Source organism: Oxyura jamaicensis, chromosome 3, assembly GCF_011077185.1.
Source record: "Oxyura jamaicensis isolate SHBP4307 breed ruddy duck chromosome 3, BPBGC_Ojam_1.0, whole genome shotgun sequence".
NCBI classification, from domain to species: Eukaryota; Metazoa; Chordata; class Aves; order Anseriformes; family Anatidae; genus Oxyura; species Oxyura jamaicensis.
In genome coordinates this window covers 112,515,214-112,533,825 of record NC_048895.1, presented here as the reverse complement: position 1 = coordinate 112,533,825, position 18,612 = coordinate 112,515,214, and the positions used below count along the sequence as shown (strand labels likewise).

The 18,612-nt window shown below is 44.4% G+C and overlaps 1 protein-coding gene and 1 long non-coding RNA gene across 2 annotated transcripts in view; both read right to left on the bottom strand.

Annotated features, from left to right (window-relative positions):
* RCAN2 (regulator of calcineurin 2) overlaps positions 1–6,476 on the bottom strand; it is a 74,020-nt gene extending 67,544 nt beyond the window's left edge. Inside the window, exon 1 of the mRNA XM_035321957.1 lies at positions 6,429–6,476. The gene's annotated coding sequence lies outside the window, so the exon portion shown is untranslated. The remainder of the gene's footprint in view (positions 1–6,428) is intronic.
* A 2,027-nt stretch (positions 6,477–8,503) lies between these two features.
* Positions 8,504–18,449, bottom strand: LOC118164436. Its single transcript, XR_004749498.1, has 2 exons — positions 18,037–18,449; positions 8,504–11,243 (listed from the first exon to the last, which is right to left on the bottom strand). It is a non-coding gene; the product is annotated as an uncharacterized LOC118164436 (long non-coding RNA).
* Between the last annotated feature and the right edge of the window lie 163 nt (positions 18,450–18,612).

Here is an 18,612-nt window from a genome sequence, read left to right as displayed (position 1 = left end):
GTTCGAGGACAGAATGTACCCTGTTTTTCCATCCCCATTAAAATGCAAACAAAAATATGCAAATGACATTAGGAAGCAAACAACAAAGCGAGTGAAAAGTGGACCCAAGTGATAATTCTCATCGCTTTTTAAGAAAATTCTACTGACTTTGGAGGCTTTACCCCCAAATCCATCTGAGTAGAAAAATCATTCTAAGAGACACTGAAGGACACAGAAGTAACAGACTCATACATCAAAGAGCATCCCTACTGTTGGTACAGGAATCAAATTGGAGCATGGAAATTTCCAATTAATCATCAACATGTTCATTAGTGTAAATTCAGGTATTTGCAGTGACTAGCCCAGCCTCTTGTACAGGTGTACTAAACCAGCTCCAGCCTAACCTCCCTAGGGCTCCCATAAGCCGACTAGAAGCAATACAGAGGAATAATTAATGCCCTGCTATGGCTGTTTCTTGCATTAACAACATGCAATCAGTGGCTTTGTTCTCACCCCATAACATAAGAGGTTGGAGTTATATAAACACCGCACGCTCACCTGCTTCAGATTTGCCCTTATGCTATTGCATGCTTGCTGTTCTCTAGTAATACTTGTAAGTATGGGTTCAACCACAATTTGCACAACTGCTGTCCCAAAAGTCAAGCCCTGGGGCTTCTTTAGACTTGATCTCAATAGTCCAAACCACAAGGCCTGGCCAGACCCTTGTCCAGAGGTACAGTCACATCTCCATTAATAGGGCACAGTGAAACAAAACAAGGATGCAGCACTGTAAGGAAGCAGGGACACTACGAAAGCCTCAGGCTAATTCCCTCTGGTACTGTGTCACCCTGAGGACAGGGTTTTCAGCTCTCAAATCCTCACCGGTATTTTTGCCAGCTCAGCCCGGCACCAGCAAAACCTGACTGTACACTTCAGTGGGAGCACACCCAGGGAAGTGCTATAAAGAAACCCTCACAGCAGCCAATATTTAGGAAGAAACTTAGATTCAGAACACTCCCCAACTCTAGCAAGAAATATTAATAGGTCCTTTACTCCAAACAGTCACCTCTACGCCTGCTTGCCATCACGTCTAGCTTGGGTTAAGATTACATTCATTGCTTTTAGGTTTACCAAAATAAGCCTTGAGCTCCGTATGTTACAAAATACAACTTACGTGGTGAAGCAGACTTCCAATGAGCATAAAGTCTTTAATTCCCAACAGGCAAATTACTTGCAGTCAGTGAAGCCACCGGGTATTTTACAGTCACACTGGGCAAGCCTCCTCTTCCCCCAGATGCAAGCATTAAGCTGGAAGAGCCCACTCAGCAGAAGGATGCTTCAACAGCAACCTTACACAACAGACTCAGGAGGATAAAGAGGATGCAAGCTGATACTCTGGGGCCGTAGGAAGTCTCCGTATGAACTAACACCCAACTGGTGTTCTAGCAATGAGGAAGAGATGAAACAACCAGGAGTGAAGTTTGGGGGTCTGCAAGAATCTCCTAGGATGTGACAAAATAGGAAACTCCAGGCTTCTTCACTGAACAGTTTTCTTCTTCTGGGAGAGCTGTATTATAGTTAGGAACTGCACAAAGCTACAGCTTGTTTAGCTAGCAGCTAAACAGAGAATTTGGAGTTACAACAGGGACGTTGGAGTTACAACAGCGTTCAGGTTCCTTACCATCTGAGCTGGTAACAAGGAAACAAGTACACAGCACAGCAGGCAGTTCTCCAACATCCAGCTTCACTGCTCTGAGATTACAAGCTAACAAATATTCTTCCAACACTGTGTGACAGCAGTTTTGCTCTGCTCAAGCTCTGTAAGCAAAAGGAAAGCTCGCTCCTTTTTTCAGTCTGTTCTTGAGACAGATTTGCTGTCCTGCACAATTAGGAGTACGTGCACGGAGTAGCTACATACAGCAAACTGAAGTTTGTGAAAGGAGTATACTGCACAGGAACAAGCATAGCACCACAATTAAAAAGAAATCTCGCTAACACTCCCCAAAAGAAATAAACTGCCAATGAGCCTGAGCCCAATGATAATCAGGGAGGACAAACACACTTCAATCAACAGCATTTGCTGGCACACTTCAAACCCTTGGGCTGTAAATTCAGTCTCCAACTGGATAAACTAGCACTTCTGCCAAAAGATGCAACACAATCCATCACCTCAGGCTGCCTGCTTCCAGCACCAGCTGCTCTCTGCACAGAGACAGCTCCTCACCACCTCCTATGCTGGGGAAAGCATCTTCTGCTCCGCTTCATGGCGCAGCCACACCATCCATACAGCTGATACAAAAACAACGTTCACTGACTTTGCCTAAGGAAAAAAAAGTTTGGTTTTTATAACTCCAATAAACCCACTGGGAAGTTAACTGAATGAAAAAAAAAAAAAAAAAAAAGGAAAAAAGAGACAAAAATAGAAGAGGCCACCAACGTTTGGGAATGGGCAGGTCACAGCAGAGGTTAGGATTGTATTTTGCAGCAACAAATCTACTCAAAGCATCCACGAAGTTATGATCTGAGCTTTCACAGCTCCACATTAACTTCATAATAGATCACCATATCAGAAGTTATTCTCGGCCAGCCATGAGTGGGAATTCTCACCTTTTCAGCATTATTTATAAATTTAGACGTATATAATACAAGTCAGACATAGTGAAAGCTATGTAGCTATATCAAAAACCCTAAAACTCAAGCGTTTCGCTGTTACTGTGTTATTTCGAGGCTTTTTTCCCCCTGAGTTTGCTCAGCCACTTCAGAAGTCCTGCCAAAAATACTCTTTCCAATTATTCCAATTTAGAACAAAATAATTTAGATTTCAAATCCTCTAAAATAATTAATTTTAATTCATGTTTACTCCATGAACTGGATTGCTATACATAAAATGAACACAATTAAGTATCATCCTATATGCAACAACAGTACAATCACTGCATCACGTTTCCATTTATGTTTAGAAGAAAAAGTAATGCCATCTAAACAATCCAGCAATGCTAAGGCGTCATCCACCACCTACAACAATAAGAATTTGCTCAGCAACATCTCAACCTGGGACCACACAAGTAAATTCCACACCAGGACCCGAACACGAGGACCCAAACAAAATGAACCCAAGTTCATGCAGCCTTCAGATAATGCTGATACCTCACAACTTCAATGTAACCCCTTCAAATGGAGCTCACCTGCATGTCACCTGTGTCCTTCAGTCTTATTTCTGAATTTTGTGACAGGTTTTGACCCTACACCTTCAAACCAGAAAATACACTTCATTGGTAGGAGTATCCCAATAACTGCAGTCCTATTAACCCTTGGGAAATTGTGTGAGCCACTCCCCTTCCAAACCCTATGGGCCATCTCCTTGTTACATCTGTGCAATTCACCCGCAGGCTGCTTCACTGCGTGCTGGCAGAAGTTATTTCCAATTTCTCCTCCCGTGGTCAAGGGGTGCAAGAGCTTGTCGTTTGCAGTAGCTCAAAAACATCAAGCACGTGAAGTTTTCACCACATCCTAACGTGTTTCAAAGGACAAGTTGTTGAAATCTGACCACACACATATAGATTTCTCCACTTCATGGAAATGAATTTCCCTAATGACCATTTTCCTGTCCTAAGAGTTTTTTTAAAAGAATCCCTCGGGGACATCAAGATACAGGCACGTATCTCTTCAAATTGCTAGGAAACTTTACTTTTATTATTATTGTTAAACACTGCTTGCCATGACAAACAAGACTAAAAATAGCATAAAGCAAACAAAACGTTACAAATAGAAGCTTTAAATATAATCACTATAAACTAAAGCTATTATTGAGTTCTGACTGCAAACAGTAATCTACAGGAATCGAGAAAATTTGGAAAAAAAAACAAAGCAATCGAGTTGCAGTTGTGTTTTGTGGTTTTGATTGTTTTTAAAGAAGGGTCCAGGGCAAGTGCAGGGATTCTGCCTGTGTGGTAGCACTAAAAATCAGCAAGCTTTGCTTTAAATCTAACAGATGCGGGAAAATAAATAAATAAATAAATAAATTCAAACTTCCCAAAGTAAGGTTTTCCTGAAACAAGGAAAAAATTCTTATTTGAAGAATTCAATGGGTTAATGGAATAGCAGTTACCAGTTTCCTTAGTGTTAGCTTAAGGATGCAATGTGTGTTGAAGCCAACTGGACCCCCCACAGAAGACACGAGCGTAACGGGAAGTTCAGATGGCAATAGCCTACTGAAATTTCATTCCATTCTGTAAAATGAACACTGGAGGTTAGCATTATTTTTATATGCTGCTAATGCTTCACTATGGAATGCTCCCGTGGATTTAAATGGAGACATTTTACTTAATTAGAGAGCAGAATGGGACCTTCTGAGACAGCACTAATGAACTACTGCAGTTCACAAAGCAATAGACTGCAGTCACCCTTCCCTGAAGCTTCTTCCCTGCATCCCCCACCTGGGCTCTGACTGCTCCCCTCACAGCGACACAAATTACTGGCACATTTTAGCTCCCTTTTGGATGGCACCACATAAAAATGGTGCCCATCTCCACTATTCCTGTTACAGAAGGGGCAGAGTTATGAGGAAGAGGATTTTTTTTTTTTTTTATGCTGTTACAAATCCCAAATGTTCTAATCCTTTCCATTGACATTAGAGCCGTATTAAATTTAGCTGAGCCTTTGTAACTATTTTTGGAGGCTTTTAGCATCCAAAGGGGCTATTCACTTTTATTCATCTAAAGCAGGGCTGGCCAGCTGAAGCTGTTCAAGACCTGCACGTGGCTCAAAAGGCTGCGGTGTGCCTCCCACGCCAGGGCATATGAGTAGCAAAGGAGCTCAGCGGGCACCAGCTTGCCAAGCAACCCATATCCCCTGCCATGGGGGAACAAGCCAGCAGACAGTGGTGCTCAGCCCTTCTAAGTCAAGACCCCAGCCCCGTACCACAATGGGAAGATGACACCCGAGATGACATCAGGAAAGAAGATTTTGTGATTTAAGAAGTTAGGCTAGGATTAATCAGACACAAGAGTTTCCACGGCACTGTTAATGTATTCAAATAACAAAATCCACCCAAACCCCAAAGAATAAGCTTTCTGATCACCTTTACTCACCTCTCATGCTTCTCTGTTACAAGTGATCCAGCTTTAAAAAGGGCACACGGCATTACAGCACCATTGGCCTTCAGCCAGACCTGGCACCTCACACAGAGGTCACTTAGACAGCTCTCACCTCCTGCCACAAACCTCCTGACATACCCCACTCCTTACCCAAACCAGCCTGCCCTGCCGTTAGGAAAAAGGAAGAAACCACACGTGTCAGAACTGCACGCAACTGGAGCTGCTCTCAGCGTTTAACTCTCGGGAGACGGTTGATAGTGGAGAGCAGACCCCGTGAGGACAGCCACGGTGCGACGAGGGGGGGGTGATCGCTTCCATGGGGCGCTGCCCTGTGGGATGGGAGCCGCCGCTCGCTTCAGCTCGTAAGCAGTCAGCACGGGGAAACGTGCAATTCTGACAGGCAGTGCTGTCCAGAACAGCCAAAGGAAAGCCGTTCAGGCTATAAAATCATTTTAAATATCTAAAAAAATGCTTTGGTATAGCTTGGAATACAGTCTCAGTTTCTGGAAATGGATTCCTGCTGGTGCACGTAAGTGACTGTAACTAAGAAGCATTAAGGTCACAGTGCAATGACAGAGATCTTCAGCACAAACAACTGATGAGCAAAGCCCCCGAGTGTGCCTATGTGCTATAAGGTTTGGAATAAGTCAGAAACCAGCTCACACAGCCCAAAACTCCCTCCCAGAAGTTGACAAACAGAAGTCCTCTGTATGACTCCTGCTAAGGAGTGATACCAGCTCCCGAAGCTGACAACCTGCAGGAGGATCCACCGCTTTATGCGAGGTGCCAGCAGGTTTTGCGATGGTTTTGTGTCCCCACAGCTCGCCCCTCCACCTGCCCACCACGGACACTCAGTACTGCAATAACGGGTCCTAGCAAAGCAGGGTCCCAGCAGCAGCTCTGCCTTTCCACGTGAAAAGTTTTCATTTCCCGGAGGGTGACCGGGAGCCAAGCAGCACCCACACCCCAGATCTCACCCCCAAACCCACCTCAGAGGCTCCCCAGCGGGGACACGACGCCTCCATCCCCACCTGCGGGGCTCCTCCAGCCGCACCGCCTCCCCTCACCCCGTCCCCTGAGGAGACGAACCCCACACACCGCAGTGCCACGACCCTTTTTTAAGGTCGGCAGCAGAGCCCTGAGGCGGGGAGACCCCTGAGGGGCTGCTCCCCGCTGCCTATGAGCCCCTAGGATGGGGTCGTGGCGCTTCCAGGCGACCCCCCAGCCCCGCCGCCATTTCAGTGGCAGGACCCCTGTGGAGACGGGGGGTCCCCCCAGAGCCCCCCGAGGGCAGGGCGCTTACATAACCCCTCAAGGCTCAGCAGCGGCCATGTCCTGCCCTGTCCGTACCTGCTGCTGCTGAGGCTGGCTCGGCCTCGGCCGCCGCCCTTCCTCCCTTCTCCTCCTTCTCCTCCTCCTCCTCCTCCTCCTCCTCTCCTCCTGCTGCTGCTGCTGCTGCTGCTGCTGCTGCTGCTGCTGCTGCTGCTGCCGGCGGCCGCCCCGCACCGCTGAGGCGAAGGTGGAGGAGAAGGCGGGAGGCCAGGGGACGCCGGCAGCCAATCGGCAACGCTCTTCCTCTAAACAGGCAGGAGCGGTGGCCAATAAAAATAGGAGGAGGGTGCTTAGCCCCGCCTCCTTCGTCCCCCCCTCCCCTCTCTGGGGACGCCGCCCGCCCTCCGCCGCTTGGCGATGGGGAGCGGGGGGAGATGGGGACGGGGGTACCTCGTGTGGGGACAGAGGGGCAAGGGGGAGAACCTCGTCCCCAGAGAAGGGGTAGGGAGATGTGGGATGGGGATGTGGGATGAGGAGATATGGGGTAGGATGGGGGTGAGGAGATGTGGGGTGGGGTAGGGAGATGTTGGGGTGAGCTGGGATGGGGCTGAGGAGATGTGGGGAGGGATGGGATAGGGAGATGTGGGGTGGGGGTGAGGTGAGGAGACATGAGGGGAGTGAGATGGAGATGTGAGGTGGGATGGGGTAAGGAGATGCAGGGTGGGGGTGAGGAGATGTGGGTTTGGATGGTGGTGAGGTGAGGAGACATGGGGGCGTGGAGATGTGAGGTGGGATGGGGTAGGGAGATGTGGGGTGCGCAGGGGATGAGGAGAAGTGGGTGAGGTGAGGGGGGTGAGATGAGATGTGAGCTGGTGACGGGACGGGGTGGAGATGTGAGGTGAGATGGGTGAGGTGGGATGGGGTAGGGAAGAGGCAGGATGGAATAGGAGATGTAGGCATAGGAATAGGGAAGGGGTGAGGTGAGGTGTGTTGGGGTAAGGGAGCAGAGAGGTGGGACAAGGTGGGGTGGGATGCAGAGAGGAGGGCAACCATGATAGACACCCACATTGTGTTAGCACACCTTGCAGCCGGTTTAGCAACAAAGCTCTTAATGCCCCCCATGGTGATTTTGTGGGACCTGAATGCCCCTGGGGATGGAGCTCACAACCTCCATTCCCTCTTCTGGCCACGGACAAGCAAACTGGCTTTGAAGCAAGCTCCATCTGGAAATGGATACGTTTGAAGTTCTCATCTTCAGTGCAATGATGAATAAGGTGTATCTCACTGTTACAAATGAGGCCAGAAGATGCATTTATAGGAGTCTTGAGGAACATCAGGGTTACAATGGAAAAAGGCTGATGGCAGTCATGATTTTAAAATGAAGAGAAAGCATTCAGATGACCCCAAGGCATGGTTTATTAAAGGAAGGGCTATTTGCTCTGCTCCAGATGTACGTGGGAGACTGCTAAGCTTCAGAGGCTAATGCTGATTTTCTGTGGTCTCTTTGCTTTGGAATGTAATTATGCAAAGGGATTTAATCAATAGGGTGATACAGAAACATAAACTGGTTTCTGCAAAGATGGCTTTGAAAATCTATAGAATGCAAGGGAGAACTTGAAAGGTTTCTATATAATTTATAAATATCCTGTAAAATACATGGGAAGAGTAATTCTCCATTTGCTAAATACATATAAAAAGAGATAGGCCATTTATTGCAGCACTTTCCAATAACAGCAGATGAAACATGTAAAGAATTAGACTGATATTAAGATGATCCCAAATTTGCAGGTACCTAAGAGCAGTGCATCAGAACTGGGTGTACGTGGTTGTACCTGCAACAGATTTTCCTCCTGGTCCCTTTCACTAAGTACTAATTTATGCCTCGATGCATAACTGCTCTAGAGACCTTCCAGGTTTTCTTCTTTGCTTCTATTTTTATTTTTTAATATAAAATAGGTAACTCTTTGACTACTGATAGCAGTAATTTATTATTTATTTATTCTTGTGTCCAAAATATTATAGCCATGACCTTATTGCTTTAGGCACTATGCATAAGAGAAAGCAAGGTGTGGAAACAAATATGTTATGATATATGCTGTATCAGGTTTTAAATCAACTAATATGCTTTTTTTTTTTTTTTTTTTTTTTTTTTTTTCCTAAGAATACACCTCATAGGATACCTTCCTTTGTCTCCATTTAGATGTGTTTCCTTGGTCTTGTTTTACTATTCTGAATAGGAAGAGCACCCATCGTGCTTCTTCTGTCCCACATTTTATGTCGTACGCTTTCCTTGTATTTTCTTGTCCTGATACCTCTTGATTGCCTCTTGTTCACAGTAACCAGTCTCAAGTTTTATTCTCTATCCTCGTATTTTCATATTAGGAAGAATATTTTCATTGGAATGAAGTTTACCCCACATTTGTTTTCCTTGTATTGATACAGGAGTCTCTACAGTTATGAAAGCAAGCTGATCCGCATGCAGGAAAAACAGGAACACCTAAGCCAGTACTTTGGAAATGCTTTTGTGTGCAAGCAGACATTATTGTTGAGTGGGAAGAAAACCCCAGAATTCCACTTTTTGCAGTAAATAAGCCATCACATTAAATAATAACAAGAGCGGCAATAATTTGGGGGTTTTTAATAGTCCTTTTGCAAGCATTTTCTATCAGGAAAGGTCACCAAATACTGTTATTTAGACTGGAAAAGTAGAGCTGCAAAAATAAGAGTGAGAGCAGTGGGGAGAGCTTCCTTCCTGGAATCTCACTGCTCACCCTCTTGGGCCCCGGTGCTATTCAGGACATACAGCCTCCGTGGGCACCCTGTGCTTCCGAAATGCCGTGGGCATCTTCCCCCAACCCGAGCAGTTGCGGAGTGCCAAAACCTGGAGGAAGATGAAATTATGGAAAGAATACCAAAGGAGGTGATGAAACAGCTGCCACTCGCAAGATTTGCCAGCAGCGCTGCAGTCCTGCCCCCGCAGAACTGAGTGGGAGTTTTGTTACTGATATCTCACGGCTCAGGCTTGGACCATCTCCTCCAAATCCTGAGCCACTTGTTATCTTCGGTTTGCACCTGCTTCTTATCTACAAATTTAATCAGTGAGCAAAAATGGCCTCCCAAATGTACTGCGGCAATCACAGTGGCTTGGAGCACAACTGAAGCAGTGTAAGTGGTCGTCTTTGGCCCCGTCTGACCACCAGAACATCAATGCTAGGAAGTAATGTCTCAAAATCAAGAGGTTTTCAAGAAGTGAATGGTCCTTTTACATTTCTGCTCACTGGGATAATCCCAAACTCTTTGGCCAGATATGGATTATGATTTCTTATGGATGGTTGAGTCCAGAGATTAGAGCGGATAAAGCAAGTCAAAGTAATGTTGACTGTATCAGCATTAGCATACCCTTGATTGTTTCTGTTACTTTTTTAGAATATAAAAACAAAGTTGGATCCATCTAGCTCTGTATCTTGTCTCAGCAGCCAAGCCTGGATGCTTAGTGAAACAGTGTAAAAATAGACCGTGTGTTCTTCTCCTATTTACCTTATAATTTCCCAGCAACTGGTGAGTTAGAGACTTCTGGAACTCTGGTCGTACCCAGACTCCAGTACCTAGTAGCTATCAGTGGCCCTGTCCTCTGAGAATTTGTCTCGTCTCTTTTCTTATCTCTTTTGTGGATTTGCTTTCCACAATGTGCCTTGCCATGGTAATTCTTCACCGTGTAAAAACAATTTCAAGCCTGCTTCCTGATGGTTTTTCTAAATGCCCTTTTGTTATGAGAGGCAGTAAAGGAAATGTGTTTTTTAACCATCTCTCCATCATTGTTTTGCAGATTTTAATTGTGTTTCCCTTCAGCTATCTTTTTCCAAGCTGATGTGGTTTTCTCTATTTCCGATACGAAAGCCATTCCATTCTTTATTGCCATTCTCTCTCTTTTCTAAATTTTACCCCCCAAAAGTTTTCTTTAAAATGCTGATCCTACTAAAACTTGAATTTAGCAGGCATAGGCAAGAGCGGTGTGGCTGGGGGCCTCAGAAGATCTCTGAGCATGTGAGTTATGGGGTCCTGTGACTTTGGGGTTCTCTCCTTCATCTGAGGGGAGAGTTCCTAATTCTTAGCACTCGGTTCACCTTTCTGATGACTCCCTAGCCCCACACAGATATTTCAGCTGTCTGTTTTGATCTCTTGCAGCAAAAGCAGCAGCTCGAACCAGACTCTACGCACGGATATTTGGGGTTATTTTTTTTTCACGTGTGCATTTCTTTGTGCTTACCACCGCTGAGCTACATCTGCTGTTTTATCACCCAGACACTCAGTGCAGTGAGACAACATTGCCTCGACACCTCTTCAGCTCCGTTCCGAGCATGTACAGCAAATGCAAAGCAGCTGAGATACAATGCGTTGCAGATGGTTACAGAAAAATGTGTAAAGCTAAGGCCAGCTATCCCTTCCTTGTATCTACAGAGCAGTCTGCACGGCTGTGGGGGCAAGATGAAGGATTCATTGCAACCCTGAAAAATGCCTGCAGAAAGGAAAAGCATCCTTCACTCGCTGTGTAATTTCAGAGCTTGTGATACCCTTGTGCACAATTCACGCAGAGGTGCCGAGAAGCCCACGCTGCTGCTGTGCCCAGGGATGCAGGTTTTCTCCAAATCTGATACCTGGAGTCCAGGTGAGTGGGGAGAACTTGTGGCACCGCTCTCTGAACCCCTGCACTCCCAGCACTGCCGTGGGACAGCCCCTGTATTTGGGTTTGTTGCTCCCTAAACCTCTTTGCTAAATCCCCGTTGTTTCTGAGCATCTTCAGGGGCAGACGGAGGTCAGACAGGAGGCTGGTGTGCTCTAGGGCAATGAGAACAGCAAGAAGGAATCTTCATAGTTTCCATCCACTTCTGAGAGTGCCTGAAAAAAAAGTCTTTGTGATTTGACATTGCAAAAATTCCACATCTAACAAAAAGTCCCACAAAACAGAGCTTTATTATTTTACAGCTAGCCCTCAGATTTAAAGACAACAAAAATGCTATGTCCCAATTTCTGGTTAAGGAGTATTTTTAACCAAGAGATGTTTTTTTAGCCGGGATGAAGGATAGATAGATCAAGGGGAAAAATGAATTTCAGTGACTTTTAAAACAATCTCCATTTCAAGAAAGAAAAAACAAAATGCTTTTGTTCCGTAACAAAAACCATCCTTAGAATACAAGAAGTACAAGCACAGTTCCTCCTCTCAAACCTGAAATATTACGGCCAGAGACAAGGACGTTTTCATTTTGCTGAAACACACGGGGTGTTTGCCTATTGGCTACCCGTTTCTTCGCAGCTATCATCCCGATACAAAATTGAGGCAGCGCTGTGGGGATTGCTGATCGTGTCTACACCTGCTCCCCAAGCTATGAGCATCTCACAGTGCGAAAGGGGGTGACAAGCTGCAGAGGGAGGATGTCAAGAAATCTATTTCTTTATTTCTTTAAAAGCTTGTATTTTCCTCTTGATGCCCTTTTTCCAGTGATCATCTCTCTGCAGTCCTACATGAAAAGGCCTTGCTGTTTATTTTATAGCGGGTTCGCTAAGGCCAAGGCCTGTGCAAGCTACCACGTAGATTCTAAAGGTATATACTTGGAGGTATAGTCATGACTCAAGCATGGCATCAGCTCAAATTCCTCATGAATAAACTATGGTTTGCTGCCACACTTTACCAAGTAGAAGCATTGGATTTCTAGGATTTACCCAACGTACAGGAAGCCAAAACATCTGGCTTGTCAAGACGATCATAAGCTTACAGAGGGAATGACAATGACGCCAGACAAAATCCAGGAAATAAGCTCAGTCTAACCAGAACATTAGCTCAGTCTCTAAATCTGCCGTCTCACCTTTCTGCTTCACTGTCTTTTTTTAGACTGAAATTCTCTGGGGAGGAACCTTTCCGTATCTTAGGAAGTGCTCAGCACCACGATGGTACATAATACGCGGTTCTTCCCACCTCTCCTGCTATTTCATAGATTGTGATGAGAATTATTAGAAGTGACTTGCCCATTGTGACCCAAATGGAAATAAAAAAATGCAGCGAGCCATAGCTATGTGACCTCGAGCCAAACGCTGCAAACTCATGTACCTAAATATAGACACCTAAATGAGTGGCCTGATTTTCAGAGGCACTCTGCAATTCCAGCATTTGTAGGTGCTCTGAAAAATCAAGATGCTTCTTTAGGCATCTAAATATAGACTGAACTTCTGAATATATTATTTAATCTGCTTCCAAATGTAAACAACGAAGAAAACAGAGGTACTACAAATACTATTTGTACATGTGCTAATTACCAAGCCACACAGTGTAATCAACTGCAAGACACAATTTAATCCTATAAAGTGAATAGCGTGGTAATTATTGTTTATTAATTGCAGAGAGGGAGAATTTAGGAACCCTAGTTCTGAAGCAGTGCTAGACAGGTTTGATAGAGAAGTCCATTGTGTCTTTGCCTTTTATTCATCTTTATCCATAATTATAGAGATGAGCACAGAAAGGCCTTAAAAAGATTAAAGAGTTCTTGTTTTTTATATTGTGAGATCATAAAAAATTATTTACATTTAATTCGCTGAAAGAGTGATTGAGAGATTTAAGGGGGGCGGTTTCCTTCTCTTTCTGAAACTTCATTTATTATTCTGACACCTTTAGGCAACTGTTGAAGGCATAATTATAGCATTGGAAGCAGAGGAGTGTGAATGATGAGTTATTAGTCAGCAAATAACACCACACAACGTTCAGTTAACAGAAAATAAGCCGCCCAAGTAGATAAGTAACAACCGAGACTGTATTTTTGTTCCTGAACCGTGAAGAGAAGTAGACTTACTGCTTTTCTCAACACTTGCTCTAAAACAGGTTTTGGTTAGACACATGACATTAGTGTATGCTTACATAGAGGCACTGAGCTGCCACTCTTACCCCTTTCAGGGTCGCACTCTGAAAATGTTGAAGCTGGGCTTACAGCTGAGATGGGAAGGGGTGAAAAAAGGGCACTGAAGCAGCTCGCAGGGAGGAAAGAAACTGTGAGGAGAAGATAAAAGGGAAGGGAGAGAACAAGCAGGGCCTCTGGGCTAGCTTCTACCTTGGGGCTGCTCCAGTGCCAGCTGTGGAATGAAACCTGCTGTAAATTCATCACATAAATCTGTTTGCAGAAGGAGCCTGTGCTAGAGTGGATGCCGTCCCATCCAGTATGGTGCTGACAACGGGACAGCCCCAGCCTGCTTTGCCCAGCTTCTACCTTCCACCACCTCCCAGAGATGCCAGTGTCGTCCTGTCTGTGCAGAAGGATAAATTATCTTGTCATGGGCAGATCCGTGCTGGCAGGTGTGGTAGCTCAGGGCAGATGCTTTAGTGATTATAGCTCTTGCTGTGTTCTCACTTGGATTTGTCCAGGCTTATGGGTATGTAGAGAACTCGTCATCCAGCTTGTTCCTAAACACCCCTATGCCAACCTGTGTGAATTGCATTCCTGTAAAACCTCTGAACCTGATGGAAAGGCCAAAGTCTGTAAGAAAAGATTGGCCCAAACAGCAGGGCTGGATTTGTTGATCCATACCCAAAGGACAGAATATGACCATCTCCTGGTGATTTGGGTCTTCTTTCGGGTATTTTAAGGAACAATCAGAATGTTTTGATGAGACTGGCTTTTAATGAAGTGCTACTTGATTTAAGTTCATGGTCAGTGAAGACCAGTTGCCAGGTTTTCAGGCAGTAAAGCATCCTTTCGTTTATTTTTTCAGAAAGAAAAAGGGAACTTCAAATCTCAGTTTTAATGCCTGAAAGCACTCTTGTCATCATCCTTTTCTATCTGCGTATTATTCCAGTTCTGTAAACAAGCTTAAAATAGTAAATGGTAATACCAAGATTTGGACAGAGGAAGAGCACCAAAGGCAGTATCTTCAGCTGTGACGAATCACCTAACATGTAGAACTCCCTCACACCGTACTTTTTGTCCTGCAATGCTCAACTACTCGTTTTAACCTGGGAATGACACCCAGGCGGCCGTGCCACGATGCTGGCAAAAGTTTCGTTTTCTTTTGGTATTAAGTAAACAGAAGGACCCACTTAATGCTTTTCTGAGCGATGATGGTTTTCAGAAATGGGACGGGATAAAAAGGTCAATGCCTTGCAATTGCCTCTGGATCTGTGTCAGCAGTAACAAAGACCAATATTATGAAACTTTTGTATTTAGTGGAAGAGAGTCATGTCCACTTATGATGGAGATCTTTGGCACGAGCAAGAGTAGCAAAGCCTGGAAAACACTTTTACTGGTGAAAGACCCCATATCTAGAGACTGGAAATGCAGTGCTGAGGGTCTGCATCCTCAGAGCCTCGTTTGGCACTTATTTGGGTCAGATCCAAGAAAAGACCCCAAAAAAATTGAATGCCAAATCTTGCCACTCCCTAATCACACTCTGCAAAGAACAAGATCCTCTGTAGCCTTAGGCTTCTTTGGCCAGCTGTGATTACCTGATCGGATGCCTGCTAACCACCACCTTGTCTAACCGGTATCATACCTTCAGGAAAAATGTTTTCTGCCTTTGTAAGCTCTTTAAAAGATGCTTTTTGGAAGTGGAATGCCTGTATAGAGAATTCAGGTTTTCAGCGTTTTCTGATTTATGTTTTTCAGACTCCTCAGGTTGCCTTTCCCACCCCTCTCCACCCCAGGAGTGCAGAGATGACAGATCAAAAGCTTTTGTTTCAGAGAAATGTGTGATTTTGTTTTCAGAACTATTAATACGGAAATGTAATTTTGGTCCTTGGGTAAAACAGCTCCCTTTTCTGATCTGCATTTTTACCTCATTTCAGGTGGAAATCTGCTAGATTTCACTTCAACACGCTGCAGAAAGGTACAGCAAGCTCCAAAGGGCCATCCATTACTGAACTTCATTTTCCTCAGGAACAGGGGAAATGTCTATCGGGAGATGTCGTAGTTCCTCTCCAGCACAGAACTTCTCATGTCCAAAACCCATGTCATCCCTTTCAGGTGTAAAATCCCACTGGAACTCAGGCCCAGTTGCTTGTTCATTTGCTGCAACTCCTCCTTCCTCACTTGTCTTTTTCAAAGCTGCAAAGATTTAACAATAATGCGCTGTACTTGCACATTAAACTCTTTCAGTATTTGTTGGTACTTGGGAAGGATGATGTATTAATCTTTTAATGTGGTAAAACCAGCACAGAACTAGAGAACGTTATAGAACATGAAGTTAGAGTATAGATGTAGTTATTATCCCATAGGCAGCCACAAGATAACCTTCTAGATAGCTCTTTCCAAGTGGTTGGCTTTATCAAAGTATTTTTACTTAACAAGAAACATGCCCAAAGCCTTGAGTTTCCAGGCTTTGCATTAAACACAAAATATTTCTGAGGATTCTGGGATACAGCTATTACATCAACATCTTAAAAAGTGTGAACTAAGATATTTCAAGTATTTCTTCTGAATGTTTTGACTGCAGCTCTACGAGGAATGTGGTTTATCAGTAACACAACTATGACAGTTCCCATTCAGAAAAGCACGTAGCTTACCCAAAGTCTTGCAGACAGCCATTGCTAGCAGTAAGCGGGCTCTGATGAGTGTGAGCAATACTTACAATTCTTAATTCACAGAGTTTGCAGCAGCGGGTAATTATCGCTATTACCCCAGTTTATAGAGGAAAAAACTGAGTCACTGAGAGATGAAGTGATTCGCCCAAATTGCGCACTGAGTCAATAGCAGAGCTGGGAATAGAATGCAGAATTCCCTGCCTCATCCATTGGAGCCCTCAGATAATATCATTTTATAAATGCTCTATCTTTGTAAAGACTTCGGCGCTATAATTATCTTCCCGGGACTCTCATGGAAACAAGATATTTATAACTCCATTAAGCCTTTCCTAGTAATTTTATGATCAAAGTGAAAAAAATAAATCATCTTGTGCCAATCAGTCGCATGTCCAATGTCATTCAGAATGGCTACATGATGAAAGCTTCTCCTTGGTTGTTTCAATTAAGCGCTTGCTATCTGTTGAATGCCTTTCCTGTGTCTAATTCCCCTTCCACTGCATACCAGCGGAGAGGAAGTATTTTTTTGCCATGCGATGAGCCACACATTTAGAATGTACCGAATAACTGGGAAAGATGCTTGCTGCCCATTAAGCCTACTGGTTTATGCTATAAAGGTTGTTTTAAATGTTTTTTCTAAAAGTGCTTAACATTTGCCAGTTTCCCCTAAAATGAGCAATGCTACCCCAGTATTCCCTCCCACTAACACCTGTATATTTGAAAAAGTTCAACAGAGATGCCAAGACTAACTAAAAAACTGATGAGCAATGAAAGCATTGGGACCGTGGCTTAGCAAAGCACTTACGCATGTGCTTAAATTAAAATCCGGTCTTACCCTGCAAACCAATCGTTTGCTTAAAGCAAAATGAATGCTCGGGTTTTGCTTGGCACAACGTTTAAGCACACTGCTGAACCAGAGCCATTAATTTCTGTTTGAAGGAAGTCACTATTTTTAGCTTACCTCCCAATAACTCCAGCCATATCTTTTGGTCCCCAAGTATCTATTTTCAGGAGATGTTATGTGCTAAGCCTAAACCTCTGGTTTCTGTGACAATCAGCGGCACAGAAACGATTGAATGCCATTAGTAGTGCAAAGAAAGAGCCCACTTGAAATACTTGACTGCTAAGCACAGATGAGAGGGGCCTCCAGTGAGGCTCATTAGAGGGAAGACATAAAAGAAGGCGCGATTATTCTGGGAGGTGGCTGCTGATACGGAGGTTATCTTTTCGCTGTGACTGAAGAAGATTCACTTGCAGTAGGTCAACGATTTGAATGGAAAATGTTTTGATGAGTCTTCTGTCAAACAGTTCATTTCCACAGGAAATTCATGATTTCAGTGAAGATGTTTCTACTTCCCTCAAAAAACATCAAAAAAAGGTTTTTCTGCAATGCAGTTATTTTCTGTGTTTTGTTTTGCTTTCAGAAACTCTTACATATACAACACAGTCCAAAAAGTGTTTAAGGAAACTCGGTTTAAAAGAGGTGGGGTTTTTTTATTATTATTATTTTTCACTTCTTAAAACTGTAGAATTTCTCTCTCGGAAATGGGAATTACTTATTTTCATATCATTTAATACCAACATATAGTCCTGGCCAGCCCAGGGTGAGGGCTTTGCTCGGACAGATGTGGCCTATGGCAGGTCTGAGGTGGAATAATTGCGTTTTCACGGATGTCATGCCCTCTGCATTCCCTTTAACATCCATACTTCATACAGAAGGGAGAAATACAAAGACAGGTGAAAATACATTTCTTTCTCTGTGGGTTTAAAAATCTCCTGCTTCTTACACCCTAGTGGTAGTGGTATGAGTAAAAAGCTCGTTGTGACTCCTACTAGTAAGTAGAAAAGCTTTCTAACAGTAGGAATAGCCAGATAAGAGAGCAAATTACCTGTGGAACTTCAGCATTGTCATTGTCACTGGACAAGTACTTGAAGAATTTAGAAACTGTTCACCCAACCCTGAGTAGGGCAGAGTGATGACCTTTTAATAGATGTTTAACCCTGTCCCAGGGGTAAAGTGCTATCCCTCCCTCCCCCAGAAGCTTCTGAATTATTTCCAGGTAGAAGACCCCATATAGCTCTATCACTTGACTACCACATTGCTTTACTAATCCGCCTCACATGCTTTTTTTCTACCTAGGAAAGTATGGCAAGCGCACGGAGCTGTCATCCACAACAGAGCAGGCAGGCAGCAGGGGGATTCCAGAGAGTCAAAGCCACTTTTCTTCACGTGCTTGTTTGGTATCTCTCCGGGTGTCAAGCGCAGGTACAGCTCCTTTCCTCTCAAAAGCCTAAACTTGGAGAAAAAAAAAAAAAAAAAAAAAAAAGTCCTGCCTTGGCAGACAATTTCATAGCTGATGATAGCCTGCTAGCGAGTTGCTAAATCTGGCAGCCTGATAGAAGGCTGCTGCAGCTCCGTGCCCGCAGGTCCAGCCAGGAGTGGGGCTGAGCAGGGTTTTCCGGCAGGCATACACACAAACACACGTGTAATGCGTATACATGCTGATGGCATGTTGATACACACAGCAGCATGGTCAGAAACACGCAGCACTCCCACAGCCAGCACCAGTGGCCTCATCCTGCTCCCCTCCCTGGCAGATTGGGGCGCAGGTCTGAGAGTACAAAATGTATTTATGAATACTTACAATGTGGATCCCTCCAGTCGCCGGTCATAAATCCTCACTATCCCCTAATGCCCCAGTCCCTCCAGCA